Source organism: Coccinella septempunctata, chromosome 1 (genome assembly GCF_907165205.1).
Source record: "Coccinella septempunctata chromosome 1, icCocSept1.1, whole genome shotgun sequence".
NCBI classification, from domain to species: domain Eukaryota; kingdom Metazoa; phylum Arthropoda; class Insecta; order Coleoptera; family Coccinellidae; genus Coccinella; species Coccinella septempunctata.
Genome location: NC_058189.1, coordinates 32,289,101 through 32,306,957, shown reverse-complemented (window position 1 = coordinate 32,306,957; position 17,857 = coordinate 32,289,101). Strand labels below are relative to the sequence as shown.

The 17,857-nt window shown below is 35.5% G+C and overlaps 1 protein-coding gene and 2 long non-coding RNA genes across 3 annotated transcripts in view; 1 reads left to right on the top strand and 2 right to left on the bottom strand.

The window, feature by feature from the left end:
- The window catches only part of LOC123318284, a 420,831-nt gene that overhangs the window by 191,353 nt on the left and 211,621 nt on the right, over positions 1-17,857 (bottom strand). The window lies entirely within an intron of this gene.
- LOC123318316 lies at positions 10,806-11,016 on the bottom strand. Its single transcript, XR_006538284.1, has 2 exons — positions 10,912-11,016; positions 10,806-10,853 (listed from the first exon to the last, which is right to left on the bottom strand). It is a non-coding gene; the product is annotated as an uncharacterized LOC123318316 (long non-coding RNA).
- LOC123318306 lies at positions 12,417-12,627 on the top strand. The gene is made up of 2 exons (XR_006538272.1): positions 12,417-12,521; positions 12,580-12,627. It is a non-coding gene; the product is annotated as an uncharacterized LOC123318306 (long non-coding RNA).

Below are 17,857 nucleotides of genomic sequence, written 5' to 3'. Positions count from 1 at the left end.
ATGGATATAATGATAATAATTGATGTTTTTCCATTATTTTTTTGGGCTTCCCAGACTCTGAAAAATTTCTTCACGGCGCTGCACTAGTGAGGATCTTAGATTTTCCCTGGATTTCATGTAGATCTGAAAAGTTTGAAAAATTCCTTGAAGGGCTCTGCTGTATTGTTTTTCAGTGGATCGCGATTTTCTCTAACCTTGTTATCGCTGTCTCAAGATTCTTGAACTTGTAACTTTTACAAGGGATAACCTCGACCTCTAAGTGAATGCAGTGAACCGAATTTTTCTCTGCTGTTTCTTGATATAATTTCCGAATTTGAAATGATATTATGTTATTTTTTAAAGTATCGAATTTTAAACATTGACAGGTTTGAATTATCGGCCCTCCATTTTTATACTGAAGGAATGCAGTTGTTTCTATCGGTGTTTCGTGATGTCACTCTCGTATGTGAAATGAATCTCAGTTTTTTTGAGCTATCAAATTTTTTACATTAGACAGGTGTCAACGCGCGGCCCCCCCAAAGTTGATACTGTAAAGAGAAGTTCTTTCTGCTTGGATTTCTTGAATCACTGCCGAATTTGAAATTAATGTTATGTTCATCTTCCGAGATATCGAATTTTTTGCATTGACAGATGTCAAAAATCATGAATAGATACAACTTCTGAATTCGAAATAAAACACATGGATCCCATTGTACAGAAAATTATGATTGAAGTCATTCAGAAAGGCAAACTATATAACCGAGATATCATATTTTTCATTTGTTTTGTGAAAATAAATGGAATCGAAATGTTCAGATATTGGATACTGGTTTATCCGTACCATAAAAAGGAGTTCGGTTCGTTCATTATTGAAAAAGGTATATAATAATGTCGTTATACGTAAATCTGAAAGCCATATATTCAGTCGTCTCATCATTATTTCTTAGAAACCTCGGAAATGCCTTGAAAAATGCCAAAAACTTAAACATACTTAGTTTTTCGTTAAGGTTTTATTATTTCAAAAAAAGCAATCATTATTTGTGGATCCAGCATCCAGCTGGCAAAAGCATTCGCTTCGCTCTTTGCTCAAGTTTTAAAAAGATGTCACTTTATATGTCAAAATTAGAAAAAATATAACAGTATTTTGTATCATGATGAAATCCTTTTACTGTTCGATCGACATACTTCTTGCTCAAAACAAACATTAATCAAGGAGTATGTATCAACAAACTCTGCGTAAACACTGTAAACGGGAAATCTGGAACTGGAGATATCCCCAAGTAACCCCGGATCACAGAGTTTATGGTCACACAGATGAGAACCCTACCGCATCGGAAGACGTAGATGCTGATTTCTTATGAACTCTACAGAACTAGTGATATCAAATTTTACAGGAAATTATCATTGAATTAATTCAGAAATGCAGAATATACAGGGCGATTCATTGAGGAATGCGCATTGGAACAGAGTAAATAGCACCGTGGACCCTGGTTTTTCTAAATAACCTAATTTTATAGGTCCATCGTCCTTTCTTATTTATTGATTTTTCCCATTCATTTAATTAATCATAACTTATGGACCACCATAAATATTTTCCTAATATTTGGTCCGTAAATTCTTTGTCCACAGTTGAGTCTACAAAATAATAACGTCTTATTCCAGGTTCGACTGTAAAGAAATTAATGAGTAGGTTTCGAGTCGAAACAAAACCATATATATCACAATTTCGAAATTTTATTAACGCAATTGGAAAGATCAGGAAAAAATGAGTAGACTAGAAAAAACAAGCACTACAAAGGTCTTTCGATTTCTGCATGTAACTTTTTAACTTGAATCAGATACAATGTTCATTGATGGGATAGCAGGAAATGGAAAAACAATCAGATTGTCTTCTCCAAATTGTCCTTTCAGAGTTTTTTAATAAAAACATCAACTATTCTTTATTCTCCGAAATACTGGATCCCAATTATATTGAAAAACTAATGGAAGTAAGTCTATGATAATAATAAATTGGTCCCAAATACTGACTCCCTGACTCGTTTTTAACAAGGTTGGGATCCAGGAACTAGGAGAATATAAATATGTTGATATTCTAGCGGAAATAGATCCATAATAAAATAATTTTTTTGAAGTTTTGTGCTACCCAATTTTTTAAACACATTTCGAGATAAAGTTGTATGTGGAAACAACACATACGCTCAGTTTTACTTGGGTACTTATTTTTTTGCTATCTATGAATTTATAAATGAAATTACAACGAATTGTTATTTCAGCTGTGCATTGTAACCTCAGTTTCCTAACAGCCTTCTAAGGTGATTTTTTCATGAAACTTCGAATAATGACTGATAGAATTTGACAGCAGTTTTCGGATCTACATATGTTGCATCTTTCCAACCACTTTTTTTCCAGAACTTCCAAACGCACCTTACAGTTCAAGCACATTCTCGATTGAAAAAAGCGTTGCGTGTTGCTTCAAAGAATATGATGAAATGAGCCGTCATGGATGTATGTAAACTTGGCCTAGCATTTTTTTTTTATTCTAAAACTTGTTTTTTGTGAAATGTGCTATCGATTTTTGTTCCCAAGACATTTAAAAAAATATTCTCATGTCTTATACCGACAACGCATCAATAATCTTATCAAAATAAAACGGTTCAATCTTGCGAGTAGATTTGTTTTTAAATGACTAAATCACCATTGTTTCTTCTTTCAGATTTTGAACTACAAAGCAAAGTTTCAAATTTGTGAATGATCTCAATATGCGATTGAGATTATATTTACTGCAGTAATAAGTTAAGGCCAAGGTTGCTGTCCGATAAAACATGATTTCTGAATAGCAGCGGCAACGTTGAGATTTTACAGCTGCGTAGTGTGTATCGATCGCATGGTCGATTGAAGCACGTGTTCAAATATTTTCCAGATGGCATGGAATGTTTTCATGCAGCCGACAAAAGTACAGGCTGTCCCAAATTCGTTGACCAATGATGGGCTCTCGAAAACTAGCCTAGTATTCACCTTTACTAGAAGAGCCACAAATGGCACGTTTCCGAGTTCTTTTCAATAGAAATGAGTAATATCAGAACAAATTGACACTTTGACGCTTTCGAAAAGTTCACACTGTCTAGATTCTACTGTAGTTTCCGAATTTTAAAGGATGATTCTATTCGATGTGCATAGAATTTGATGCAAAAAAATCAAAGTATCGAATTCGAAGCATAGATAACTCCAATAATTGTCAAAGTGTAGAATTGGTTTAGTTCATCTCATTATCATTAATATCATTCAAAAATGATAATGAATATAGCGCTGTTCTACCGGAAGAACCGAAATTTCGTAAATTATTTTTCAATCCAATGAACAATTTTCTGCTGGTGTGATTCCTTTCGGGATGCTTTTCGAAATATAAATTCTGTGCAATTTTTATCATTCAGAAATGAAGTATCATTCATAGTTTTCGAAAAAATTCCTTCATTTTTCAATTTCTTTCCGCACCTTATTGATATCTATGAAATTAGAGTCATGTGTTTTAGTTACGTTAAGACGAAAACAGTAAACAAATATACAGGGTGTCCCACGACGGTGAAGGTAGGGAATATTGCAAAAATCGAGAGTAGAAGAGAATTGTAGTTTTGGGGTTTCAAATTAACTATAACTCTGTTTGTCCCTCTATAGTGACATCGGTTTTCAAGCAATTATATATGTATATTGTATATTCATTTGTTCCTCTGGAGGGACAGTTAATAAAAAAAAAACAATAGATGTCAGATTTATAAATCGAATAAACTCTTCTCCTGAACTCTGGCTTCATATAAATAGCGGAATAATTTTGAATACATTTTTTCAATAAGGTGCAAGTGGTGCAGCTCTTTCTGATATTATGATAACTATGAGTCTTTTGTTGTCAGTCACGTGACATCATATTCAAAATCAATAAGGGGACAAAATGTTCATTTTAGCATTTCTATGTTGCTTCTGAGTACACGATTTTAACAATCCAGTACGTGCGGTCTGAAAAGTACGAATTCAAAAACTACAGGTAGATATTTTTTGAAAATTTTAAGGTTCTCACTCCCAATCTCTAGAACAAAATCAATTAAAAATTGAAATAACCGTAAATTCTTGCACTCATTTGTCAGGAGCTAATTATGCAAAAAACATTGTTGCCTGACAATGATCTGAAAAAAGGAACTTTGAAATGATAATTATGTAATATATACTTTGTTCAAGAAGACTATGACAAACGTTTGAACCGAGCTAACGAGCATTTACCAAATTATTAAAATTTAGAGCCATCCTGCATTATTAGAACAGTCCTAAATTTTCGCGGTGATGAGTAAAACAAGACAATATTTCAACAATTATTCATATGGAAATCGTAGTCAAAAAACCTTCAAAGTTATACCGGGTGGCCCAACCCAGACGCGGCGCTCATTTTGAGGGAGTAAATAAAGATATTTTGAAAATCTTTTCTTGTGGTGTGTATAGGGTGTTCAAAAGCACAATTTAAAATTATTGTCATATACAGGGTCTTCGAAAACAAAGATATAGACCAAAGTTGCACTTTTTTTAATGTGACACTCTGTATTTGAACTCAAAAATGAAATGGCAAGCTCAAATTATGATAATTCTCTTCAGATCACTTTGTACCTTAGAAGGACCATTTACAAGATAATGCGAAAATAGTTTATTTGTTTTGAATTAAAAATCGAAAATTGTTCAGAAACTATCACGTTCAGACGTAGTAACATTTTATGAAAATAGTTTCGAAATTAATTTTTACGTTCAACGAGATATACAGGGTGTTTCATGAGTCGTTGGTCATAGCTAAATGGTGAGTGCAGGTCATCCAGGCCTTTCAGAAAACTTGCATGTTTTGTAGCCATAACTCTGGAATGCAAGGTCCAATTTCGATCAAACATTATGGGTTTGTTCACTTCAGAAAGCTCTTCCAAACGGTTTATGGAATATTAATATTTTCAGGGTAGTACTCAGAATATCATGATTTTTCATTCAAGCTCCAAAATCTATATTTCTCACATCCCTTACAGAAATTTAGTTATTACCATGAAAAACTACATAACCCATTCTAAGGAATTCAGTTTTCACTTTGCATGGCACACTTGTCACAAGGGAATAGGAATAGGTCGAATTCATATTTTATATAATTTTTTCGAAATGCGGTCCTGTTTTTATTCCTTCGGTGATAATTTTCATTGTCCTTTGCCGAGATTCTGAATTATTTTAAATTCTGTTCAAATCTTCTTCATTTTAAACCCTACTGAGTGTTCGTAAAAAAGTGTTTAAAAGTATGCCAAGTCGAGATGTGAATTCTTTTGAAATGACATATTGAATTTAGATACAAATAATGTAAACCTTCTTGAAAAATGTAATCCGTAAGTGTATTTACTTCATAACACACATAACTTTTAAAATTCATTCTTCCGAAAAACTTTTTTATTTTTTTAAAACAACAATGAAGGAACCGAACGAATTCATGTTTCATGTCATTTATTCGAAATGCGGTCCTGTTATTATTCCTTTGGTGATATTATACATTGTCTTCGGTCGAGAATTAAAAATTTTCAAAATTCTGTTCAACTTTTTTTCATTTTAAACCTTCAGTTCCTACTGAGTGTGCGTGAAAAAGTGACAGACACTTCTAACTTCACGGGAGCATTTGCTGCAGAGGATAGAAGAAGCCTGTGCAGAAGTTAAACAAAATCCCGATATGATAATGAGAGCAATAAATAATCTGATTTCAAAAGCTAGGAAATGTGTCGAGATGGAAGAACTCCATTTTGAAAATCTCTTATGATAGTACATTTTTCATTGTTGAAGAATAAATTTTATGTATTTTATGAAGCAAATATACTTACGGATTATATTTTCCAAGATGGTTTACATCATTTGTATGTAAATTCAATATGTAATTTCAAAAAAATTTACAGCTCGACCTTGCATACTTTTAAACACTTTTTTACGAAAACTCAGTATGTGCTGGGGGTTTAGAATGAAGAAGAATTGAACAGAATTTGAAATAATTCAGAATCACGGCAAAAGACAATAAATACTATTAGACGGAATCAAAACAGGACCGCATTTCGAAAAAATGACATAAAATATGAATTCGTCCGGCTCCTATTCCCTAGTAACAAGTGTGCCATGCAAAGTGAAAATTGGATTTCTTAGTAGTTTCTTATGTAGTTTTTCAGGGCAATAACGAAATTTCTGTGAGGTATGTAAAAATATAGATTTTGGGGCTTGAAGGAAAATTCACGATATTCTGCCCTGAAAATATTGATATTTTATGCGCCGTTTGAAAGAGCATTCTGAAGTGAACAAACCCATAAAATTTGATCAAAATCGGACCTTGCCGTCCAGAGTTATGGATATCGCAAATTTAGGCCAATATTCATGAATCACCCCGAATCTCCGAAACTAATAGCCTTAGAATACAAAAAAAGCAAGTTTTCTGAAAGACCTAGATGACCTGCATTCACCATTAGGCTATGGCCAACGACTCATGAAACACCCTGTAGAAATACCGGATGTGTGTGTGCCATTTGAAATAAAAAAGTTTTCGACGATTATTTGTAGTTGATGTTTGAGAATTAATTATGATCACTCTGTATATTCCAGAGTTGCAATTTTCTTTTATATGTAGGAGTAGCTAACTTGTCTACTCGAAAATATTCTGTCTGTATCGCTGGCTTAACTAGTTTCTTCATTAATTGTTATTAAAAAAAAACTCCATATTTTCGATTTTTCGCCATTATCTCGTAAAGGGTGTTTCTAAGGTAAAATATATGAAGAAACTCATAATAACTTGAGCTTACCATCTCATTTTTGAGGTCAAATATAGGGTGTTACATTTAAAAAGGGCTACTTTGGTCTATATCTTTGTTTTCGAACACCCTGACATTATGACAATAATTTTAAATTGTGCTTTGGGACATCCTACACACACCACATGAAAGGATTTTCAAAATATCTTCATTTACTTCCTCAAAATGAGGGCCACGTCTGTGTTGGGCTACCCGGTATAGAAATGCCTGTAGTTCTCAAATTAATCGTTTTAGATCACGAAATGTTATAGTTTTATGGAATCGTTTTATGGGAAGCAACATAGAAATTCCAAAGCTCATTGGGTAACATGAAATCAAGAACTGCTTTAATTCACAACCAATATTACAATATGTAATTCTCTACTACATACTATCGAGTTCCTAGATATTCCCTGTCTTATTCGTCGTGGGACACCTTGTGTAGATATACCTATTTTCGATATCCGCAATTTTTTCCAATTCAAAGATGTCAATCCCAGTATGTAATTGCATTCGAAAAATTGAAACATCGAATTTGGGACAGCCTGTACGGAATAGAATAGGTTTTTATTGCCGTTTTTTATATATTCGGACGGAATACGATGTTTCTCTCGATTTTCACTATCATCGATAAGGAATGAAAAGATGGTTTCTACAATCTCATACCGAGCTCGAGTCACACGAACACTCACACCTGGATGAAAGCGTTGAATAATTGGATATCCAATTCGAAATTTTAAAAATAGCTTTTTTCCACTAACAGAGAAGTACCTATGGAACCATTACCTCTGGTTTCAAGTTCGATGAACGAGCTTATTTTCGAATCCCTTTCAGTCGTTCCGAACTAATGAACGTGTTTTAAAACAATTTCCGAAATCGATAAATTTGCGGAAAACCTGCAAAGAAGTCTAAAGTATTCCTTCATGCAATTTTTCAACGTACCTACACGATGTTCGTTATGGGTACCGGTAGATACAATCTTAAAACACTCTTCACCTAATAATATATTCCAATTTCCGATATTTGCAAAACAAACGTCCAAAAAATTCCTACCCAAATGGTCAAATTTAGATATGTCTTCGTAAATTCCAAAAAATTCATCGAGAATATCGAGAAACCCAACTTAAAAATGTCAGCATGCATTTTGATTACTTTTCTGAAAAAATTTAATTAATCATTGCGGGACAGCCTGTATAACCCAAGAATATGAATATTTCGATATGACCCAACCTGTATATTTATAAATATTTATTCATGTATTTTTACGTTGAATTGTAATCATAATTCAATTCTGCTTTTGATATGATTGCTTACAGCATGAAACAAATATGCATTTTGTGAAAACCCAATTCAATTCTTTCAGTATCCAAATCTAGAGAATCCCTAGGAAAAATAAGGCATTTGAATATCTTCAGCTGACCACCTGCGAACACTCTCTTGAATAAAAACAGCCGCAATCTTGACGCATGTGTTTTTGTTTTACGACATAACTGCGCTTGCTTTGAAAAGCCGCTTCCAACGTTGCGCGATGTAGACCGTTGGGTGTAGGGAGCTGTTTGAAATCTATGCCAAGGAACTCGATGGTTTTCATAAATGAAGAGATGTATCAAATAAAGAAAATCGTGAATAATTCAAAAATTACTAATGATATGGAACTTACTGCAAAAGGACGAATTGGGTCCTAATTGATGGCCTATTGAAGTTGAAAATTTCAAACATTTTCGCTAACTTCATGCTGCATCAAAAATATGGCTAGGCCATTCTTCGAAAACGTAGAAGCGCCATATGCAAGAATTTACGCAGGGGCAAATCGTTGATTTCATTTTTAATTGACTTTGTTTCAGAGATTGGGAGTGAAAACCCTAAAAAGTTTATGAAGAAATGGACAAATTAAGACGGTCCTATTGCCAAGTCCGGTTATTTTGATGCTACGAATTCGGTTAAATGGGCAATCTAGTAGCATTTAATGGCCTCTCGATGCCAAAAAAAAATTGTCAGTCACGTTATCGAAATATTACTAATAATATTATTAAAATGATATTTTCTTGAATGGAACATGGAACACCCTTCATTTCGATTCGTAATAACATTCTCAACAACAAAGCTCCTATCACCTTTTTACCTAAAGTTGAACATGAGCGACTTACCTATGTGGAAATATTAATTTCATTCACTAGTGAATAGAATAAATAATTTCACATAAGTCGCTCATTTTCAACTTCAACAAGAGGAAATGTGATAAGAGCTTTGTTGTTGAGAATGTTATTACGAATCGAATTGCATGACAAAATATAGGGTGTTCCATTGAAAAAAAAATTGTCGAGAAGGCCATTAAAAATGCTACTCAATTGCCAATTTATCCGAATTCGTAGCATCAATATTAACGGAGTAACGACTCAGTTTGGAACACCCTGTATAATATTTCAAAAATACATAATCGTCAATTTATACTAAATGTGCCAACACCAGTTTTATATTATATGAATATGGATTCGTTGAAAAAGCAGTCTATATTGCAGGATATGGTTCATACCGTCATAGAACACCCTGTAAAAGTTCGGAACTGAATAAAATTCCTACTTAAAGTCGGAATTATTTTTGAAATATTATGTAGCTCTCTTCTACGCCTCCGTAGAATACATATTTGCATTCGTGAAACAATTATTTTCCAACTTATGAAATCGTCAAACTGCTGTAGAGTAGAACGAAAAACTTATCGTTTCGAAGAAATAGAAGGTTTTTTTTTCGATCGGATACAGATTTTGTAATGACAAATCTTATATCCCACAGTTTTCTCAGAAAAGAGCTTACTGCTTTGTGCTCGCAACATCGAATTATTCTCACAGAGTGCTCAGTAAATATTGCGAAAAATCGGTGCTCTGTGCTTGAGACTCGGAAGCACTTTTTTCAATGTTCCACATAGCTCTGAATCCTAATATTTCCTTTTGTTCTAGATTTATAATGGAAAATTGGAAAAACATATATGATATTCCATTCTGAAGTTACTTATACGTATTATCTTTCCGTTACGGACGATTGCCATGAAATTTTGAAATCCTTCAATACTAGCGTAATTTGATGAGATTATGCCGCAACAGGAAAAACTGCATTCATTTGGTACTCCATGTCTCAAAAAATTACTTTCAAATTCAGAACATATTTTCTGCTGTGTCGAATTTTCAACTTTGAAAAATATCTGCTCCGAAACCTCTCAAGTCCTAAGTAAATGCCGTAAACAGAGGAGTGAAAAAAAAACAGGTTTTTTCATATAACTTTAGAATTTGAAGTGGGTCCTCCTTACAGCTTTCGCACTATCAAATGTTCAACTATGACAGGTGTTGCTTATTATAACTCGAATTTGCGGTTGATTTCATGAACACTTTTTCAGATATCGAAATTTGACAAATCTCAATAGTTTACTCCCTAGAGGTGTAAGTGAATGTGGTAAAAAATTTCCTTGTTTTGTTTTTTTATGTACGAAAATTTGTATTGAATACCCATCCCCATTTTCACCACTGTCCTTGAATATAAGCTTTTTCAAAAGTTCAATTCGAAACATTATTACAACAATGCCGATAATTTATATAATTTTAATAGTTAATATCCATTGTTCCTCGAAATGACCTCTAGGTGCAATTTCCTTAGTTCCTCAAACTACCCGTTTTGTACTTGAAAGTTCCCCAAACTGCACGCTAGAAGAAGTTCCTCAAACTGACCTGAGCATACACGATAGTTCCCCGAAGTACACGCTACGTGATCTGTATATATGTGGCACTTCGAGGAATTCCCCAAAGTGACCACTTGTTCCTCGAAGTGACCGTTCTGTATATGATTTGTTCCCCGAACTGACCGCGACGCATACATATATATATATATATATATATATATATATATATATATATATATATATATATATATATATATATATATATATATATATATATATAGGGAGAAATATTTGGGAACCTGGCAATTGTCGTTTGGGCAATTAGTAGTTAGTCGTCATTTACATCTATATTTCGAAACTGATTGCGTTTCTTCTTCAGGATGCTAAAATATACATAATAAACGTGGTTACAAAACATACAAAATAAACATTAAAACTTACATCCGACAAGTGTACTATAAAACTAACAAGGAGAGCATCAGGAAGTTATACGATCACATTTAAAACATTATTTTTCTCTGCTTAACAATGAAACAGAAACGAGCTAGTGTGGAGTCAAATCACTTCTTATAGGTTACTGTCACAAAATAAGGTGAAACACAGAAAAGTAACAAGATCAAGTAATGACATCCACTGTATTGTTATCGTCACGACATCGGTCTAGGGATAACAGGTAACTATACACAACACTCAGATTCTTCAGGTCAGTCTTTTTATTAATATTATTTGTGTTCTCGTTGATGAAACACATTTCTAGAAAAGTTCTTTTGTTGTAATTTGAACTTGTGCTTAGTATTTCGACGTCATCATATAGGAAAGTATGGCCAAGTAAGGACGAGTGGCTTGCCAATGCACACCTTTCCGGTCGCAGTCTAGCATCACTCCTGTGGAGGGCGATGCGTTTTCTTAGGCATTGGGCTGTTTGGCCAATATACACCGAGTTACAACCTCCACATGGGATACGGTATATGACGTCGGATCTGGACATGGTTGGTACTTTGTCTTTGATCTTGCTGAAAATGTTCTTCACAGTTAGGGGGTTGTATCTGGCGATCCTTATATTCTCTATCTCATCCAATATGTTGGTCAATTTTCCTGTCAAAGACGGGACGAAGGGCAGGGATACATATTTGAGTTGTTGGCCCTGAGTTGCCAGTGTCGTTGTTTCCTCCAGTGGTCCTCTTCTTGCTGGGTCAGGGGTTAGAGAATGGAGACATCTCTCTAAAAATACCCTGGGATAGCCGTTTTCTTCTATCCCAGGGTATTTTTAGAGAGATGTCTCCATTCTCTAACCCCTGACCCAGCAAGAAGAGGACCACTGGAGGAAACAACGACACTGGCAACTCAGGGCCAACAACTCAAATATGTATCCCTGCCCTTCGTCCCGTCTTTGACAGGAAAATTGACCAACATATTGGATGAGATAGAGAATATAAGGATCGCCAGATACAACCCCCTAACTGTGAAGAACATTTTCAGCAAGATCAAAGACAAAGTACCAACCATGTCCAGATCCGACGTCATATACCGTATCCCATGTGGAGGTTGTAACTCGGTGTATATTGGCCAAACAGCCCAATGCCTAAGAAAACGCATCGCCCTCCACAGGAGTGATGCTAGACTGCGACCGGAAAGGTGTGCATTGGCAAGCCACTCGTCCTTACTTGGCCATACTTTCCTATATGATGACGTCGAAATACTAAGCACAAGTTCAAATTACAACAAAAGAACTTTTCTAGAAATGTGTTTCATCAACGAGAACACAAATAATATTAATAAAAAGACTGACCTGAAGAATCTGAGTGTTGTGTATAGTTACCTGTTATCCCTAGACCGATGTCGTGACGATAACAATACAGTGGATGTCATTACTTGATCTTGTTACTTTTCTGTGTTTCACCTTATTTTGTGACAGTAACCTATAAGAAGTGATTTGACTCCACACTAGCTCGTTTCTGTTTCATTGTTAAGCAGAGAAAAATAATGTTTTAAATGTGATCGTATAACTTCCTGATGCTCTCCTTGTTAGTTTTATAGTACACTTGTCGGATGTAAGTTTTAATGTTTATTTTGTATGTTTTGTAACCACGTTTATTATGTATATTTTAGCATCCTGAAGAAGAAACGCAATCAGTTTCGAAATATAGATGTAAATGACGACTAACTACTAATTGCCCAAACGACAATTGCCAGGTTCCCAAATATTTCTCCCTGTTTTCTCCGGCAAATAAGTATTCCAATACGTATATATATATATATATATATATATATATATATATATATATATATATATATATTTATCCAGCATACTATGTTGCGTCCATACATTGTCTTTGGGCCATACAATATTGCGTCCTGAATAATACTGCGTCCGTATACCGGACGCAGCATTGTTTTTCAAAGTTTTCTCTGGTATTTCGAGGGATTCAACGACAGGGGTGGTCGCAAATCGTAAAGGACGTCGAGAGCTATCTTTGGAACAATTATAGATTTCATTCATCTTTTGATAAGAGAGTTATTCCATGTTGAAAAACATATCTCCAGACGCAGTAAAGTGCGTCTCATGAAACCTAAAGTATATTTTTAGTTCACGCAAATTCCGCTTCGAGGGCGCTTCAAATGATGAAAACTGATATACAGTCAATATACATCTTTCACACGACGCATAATGTTGCGTCCGAAATCTGGCAACTGTGTATACAAGTAAACCAAGTTGTATTTGCACAACTGAAACGATTTATCTTCCTAGGCTCCAAGGTCATCCCGAAAGTCTGTTAGGTGAAGAATTGGATTCTGTCTCTAGAGCAATAGCAGGTCCGATTGAAGTGCCCTTATGGTGTTCTTTTAACTGATATTGTCATTATTATTTTTTCGAATGAAAAAAAATTATAACTCACGTGAATTTTATTCCACTTCAATTGGAAATCAAACGATAACACTTCCCAGAGAATTATCGGATTTATAAATTGACATGAAAGGTATCGCTTTATCCGCTTATGCTTATGTCATCTCATTTCACTTGTGAATTAAAATTTTTTTATTCCACTGGATGAATAAACGTCAACTTCCCTTGTTGCTAGAAACAAGTGTATTTGCCTCTCCATTTCCTTTAGTTCCCGAGGGACCAGGAATCTAGCTATAGAGTCACTACGGTCATACAGAGCAGTTTTTGTTGATCGGTCGTCCTGTAGGCCATCTGGCCTTTGTGAATTGGTGTATTCTCCAGATTCTATGTTCTTATGTTGTTATCTACTACTTTCTTCATCGTCTTCAATAGAAACGATGTTGAATTAATTGTTCTTGAAGATTGTGGGTCCCCATTTTGGTGTGAAGGGAACTTTTGTCCTTCTCCATTTTCTGTGTATATGACTCATTCTAAGCAGCTTCTGGTTATCTTCAGAAGATGAAGACGAATCTCTTCTAGGATTTTTCTTTACACTTCTGGTGATCTATATAGATTAAAGGTGTTCATTGCCCACTCCAAACATCGTCTTTTAAATATAACAATCTTCCTTCTTCTTGGTCTATATTGCTGTATCGATTCTAGTTATGGGTTTACTACCTGTGAAGGTTGTTTTGGAAAAACTGAAAGATGTTCTCCTTCGGTGAATTATCCGTCTGGCTTATTGAGCGATATTGTGGGGTTGATTACTCCTTTTGCCATGACCTTTTGTATTCTGAGTGCTGTGGGATTAGAAGTGACTTCACCACAAAAATTAAAAAGTTCTACATATTATGTAAACTTTTGTATATATGTAGTGAACCTGTAATATATTAATTAATAAGGACTGTTTGTCAAAGTGTATATCACAGAGATGCGAGATCTGATTGAATTTAAAACAAATCATATTGTACACAGATGACTGAAACAATATATTTGTTCTGGGCGTAGTAAGGTTGAAGAAGCGTACGGGTCTAGAACTTGGGCGTCCTACATGAAATCCTACTCTAGCGAGTAGATGTGCCATTCAAGGGTCCAGGAAGGAACCTCAAACAAACAAAGCCCTTCCTGACATCAAGCTTAACTGCACCGAATTTATTCAACAAAACAGCATGATCTTACTCGAAAAAACTTCTCTGAACAGCCTCCATTAGTCCGAGAGCTGGCAACGAAATTCGGCAAAAGTTTTGTACTGGCGTATAATTTAATGTGATATGTACATAAGTCAGCACCCACTCTCAAGGTCAGGTAGTGGAACATCTAGCGGCGACGCGCTTTGATGTAGGTATATGAAATTACAACACACTCTACAAGTATTTTTGTAATGATTGAAAATTGTCACTAGTTAATAGAACAGAAAACTTGAAAAAGTGGTCAGATCTCATTTAAGTGAAACTCGGTGTGTCAGTAGACCACATAAGTTGCTGCCTTGACGATGTTGTTTCAGAAGAATTGTATTGGCTGAAACTGCATTTACTGCTCAAATATCATATATTATTTGTGAATAAAATATTCAGACCACAAATCAATAGAAGAGAGGCAGTCAGCAGTCACCCCAAAGTACGGATATTGTAATTTTATATAAATCAAAGGGCGTCGCCGTCAGATGTTCCACTACCTGACCTTTTAGCGTGGGTGCTGTTTCATATACACCATCAAAACTACCTCATATTTAATTATGATCCATTACAAATCTCTTGCCAATTTTCGTCGCCAGCTCTCGGAATATATGTCATTGTGATGTGTATGGCAATCGTATATTGGGTTCCAAGCAATGCATCCAAACTCCAGTTTGCTCGTCACAAATGTATTGAACAGCAAAATCATGGTTTCCGGATCAGAAAATATCTGCTATTACGCACGATGAATTCATACATTCTTGGCCTCGTACCAAGTAACTGATTAACATGAGGAACAAATGTAAAACTTTGATCAAAACAACGCCAAGATCTTTTTTCTCCGTTTTTTTGCTCAGGACGCTGCCATCAAGACTATAACTATACAATAAATAGTTCTTTTTCCTGGTGTACGTGGTGACATTGCACTCAAAAATGCTCAATGGTAGTTGATTTCTGCCACACCAAATCAAGAATTAGTCCACAAAGCACGCTGCAGGAAACGCAGTCTTCAATAGAGCCTAGATCACCAAAGATTTCAAAATCGTCGGAATGAGTCCATGCACGAATAGGATTAATTAGATGCATCCTCACTCGTTCAAACTTCCGGGAGTGGATAACTGGAGTGGAAGGCCTCCAAAATTCCCTAATCGACTTTTTGTTCCAGATCGTAGTCCGAGAGGTTTGGCCAATTAGTTTCGAACTGTTGTAAGTTTTGCTTCAGATGAATCTTAATGGTAGATCAGTTCCTCCCCTGTTATTTTATATTCGATTATCCTTTGGTCAGAGATTGATGGTTAGGTCAACATTACCCAAGATTTAACACTTCTTCTGGAAGCTGCGTTGAACATTGTCACGTCCAGAACCCCTTTTCTTGCCCTAGTGACAGAACCAGGTGTTGTCCCCACGTTCTTGAGATAGTCCTTCATTCTGCCAGAGTTCTGCAGGCCAGAATAATCTCCAATTCAGTTACGTTATTAGTTCTCAGATCTAAAAATTCTTCAATCAGAATTACCATTCAAACTTTGTGCCCTGGGTATGAAGCCCCCTGTTCGAACATTGATCCTTTGAATTTTTCACTTTTCTGTTCTTCGTTCACTACCACATTATTTTTAGCAGCGAAGGGAATACGACACAAGAAATTCTTTGAGCTCTTTTTCTGGCAGAACTTTATCGAGCCCTTGCGTGTATATACACGCTTCTTCAACAACTTGGCATATGCCAAGTTGTTGAAAATGCTTAATTGCAATATATGCGAGCTTTATCATTCTCAAAAACTGCTTTGGTCTTTGGAGGTACAAATGAGAGCTTTGGTTATTTGTCTATGCCATTAACTTTTCTCAGATGGAAGTAAGGAATTCGCATTGTGTCTCTCTATATACCCTGATAAAGTATGAATTCTGCAAGCGGACAAGATGTGCATAAGAGTTTTCGTCGATCACGGCTAGCCCTGCAAGATGTTGAGGTGACCACTTGCATTATATTCTTCTTATACTACCTAATACAAATCCTCCCGTTTCCGACATCAGCTCAGCCGACTCCAGAAAAGCAGAAGATGATTTTTACAGCATGTCATGGTCTTTCAATCTCTTGAAATATATAAAGTATATGCTTACTCATATGATATTCGAATGAAAACTTCAGTTTTGCTTGTCTAATCAGGCTCTCTAATATCTTTTGTTTTGCTGGCGTGATAGATTTTCCTACTAGCTTAAGATCGATTCATATGTCGGATATTAGCTCCTCCGAAGCACTCCAGCTTCTTTGACTTTGATTTTATGATGAGCTACTATTCCCTTGAGTGGGTCTTGACCTCTCAATAATCTTATTCCATTTCCAACTTTTGTGTATAATTTTGGTATTGCAAACTTTGAAACCCCTGTCTTCCTGCATTCGAGGAAAGTATATCCTTTGTATCGAAGAGTTACAGTTACAGTTGGTTCAGCGCATCTGTCGAATCCCCCAGACCTGCTACCGCGAGTACCGCGACCAAAGCGGTCTATTGTGGCACACAAACAAGATCAAAGAGCTAAACTTCTACCTCCAGTGCCATCTTCCAAAGGGAAGAGGTGATAACAGAGGAGGAATAGTTCATGAGATCGCCTTGAACCAGCCTGAGCGAACCTTGTCTGCCGCTGGGCAGTCACTGAGGATATGCTCAATGGTTTCGTCCTTCTATAAGCAAAGAGAGTCCTTGTATATCGAAGAGCTAGGATGCAGGATACGATTCATATTCAAACTCTTCTATCGAACTCGAGAATTTCATTCGCCCTCCATTTAACTACCCTGAGAGAGTAGTTGACTCTCCAGACTGCCAAATTGTTCATACGATAAACGTAGGATAAACTAACAACTCTGCAGTTAATGCATTCCTAATTTAAGTTATCTCCAGAGCACCACTCTCTCACATTCATTTGTTATAAAAAAAAAACGAAAATGAAATATATAACGTTTTTAAAATTATTACATAATCATAACAGCTCTTCTTGACAAAAAGACACTTAAAGAGTGTTTGAAACATTCTGAAATACGATTCCCCAAGTGAGCAGTCCACAAACTAAGGATGAGAGCCATCATAATTATAGAGGTGGAGCCAATGTTATAATACGATCACGTCATCGAGTTCGAATAATCCTACTGTACCAGATTCTAAAACATATGTGGCAACTACGCTGGACGCAACAACATGCTAATGGTGAAAGATTGAATAAAATTCGGACGCAGCATTGTGCTACATATGAAAACAAAATATACGCCGGACGCACTAATGGTAGGACCATGAAAGGACGCAATAATGTGCGTATATCAACTTCTTTATTAATAAAGATAT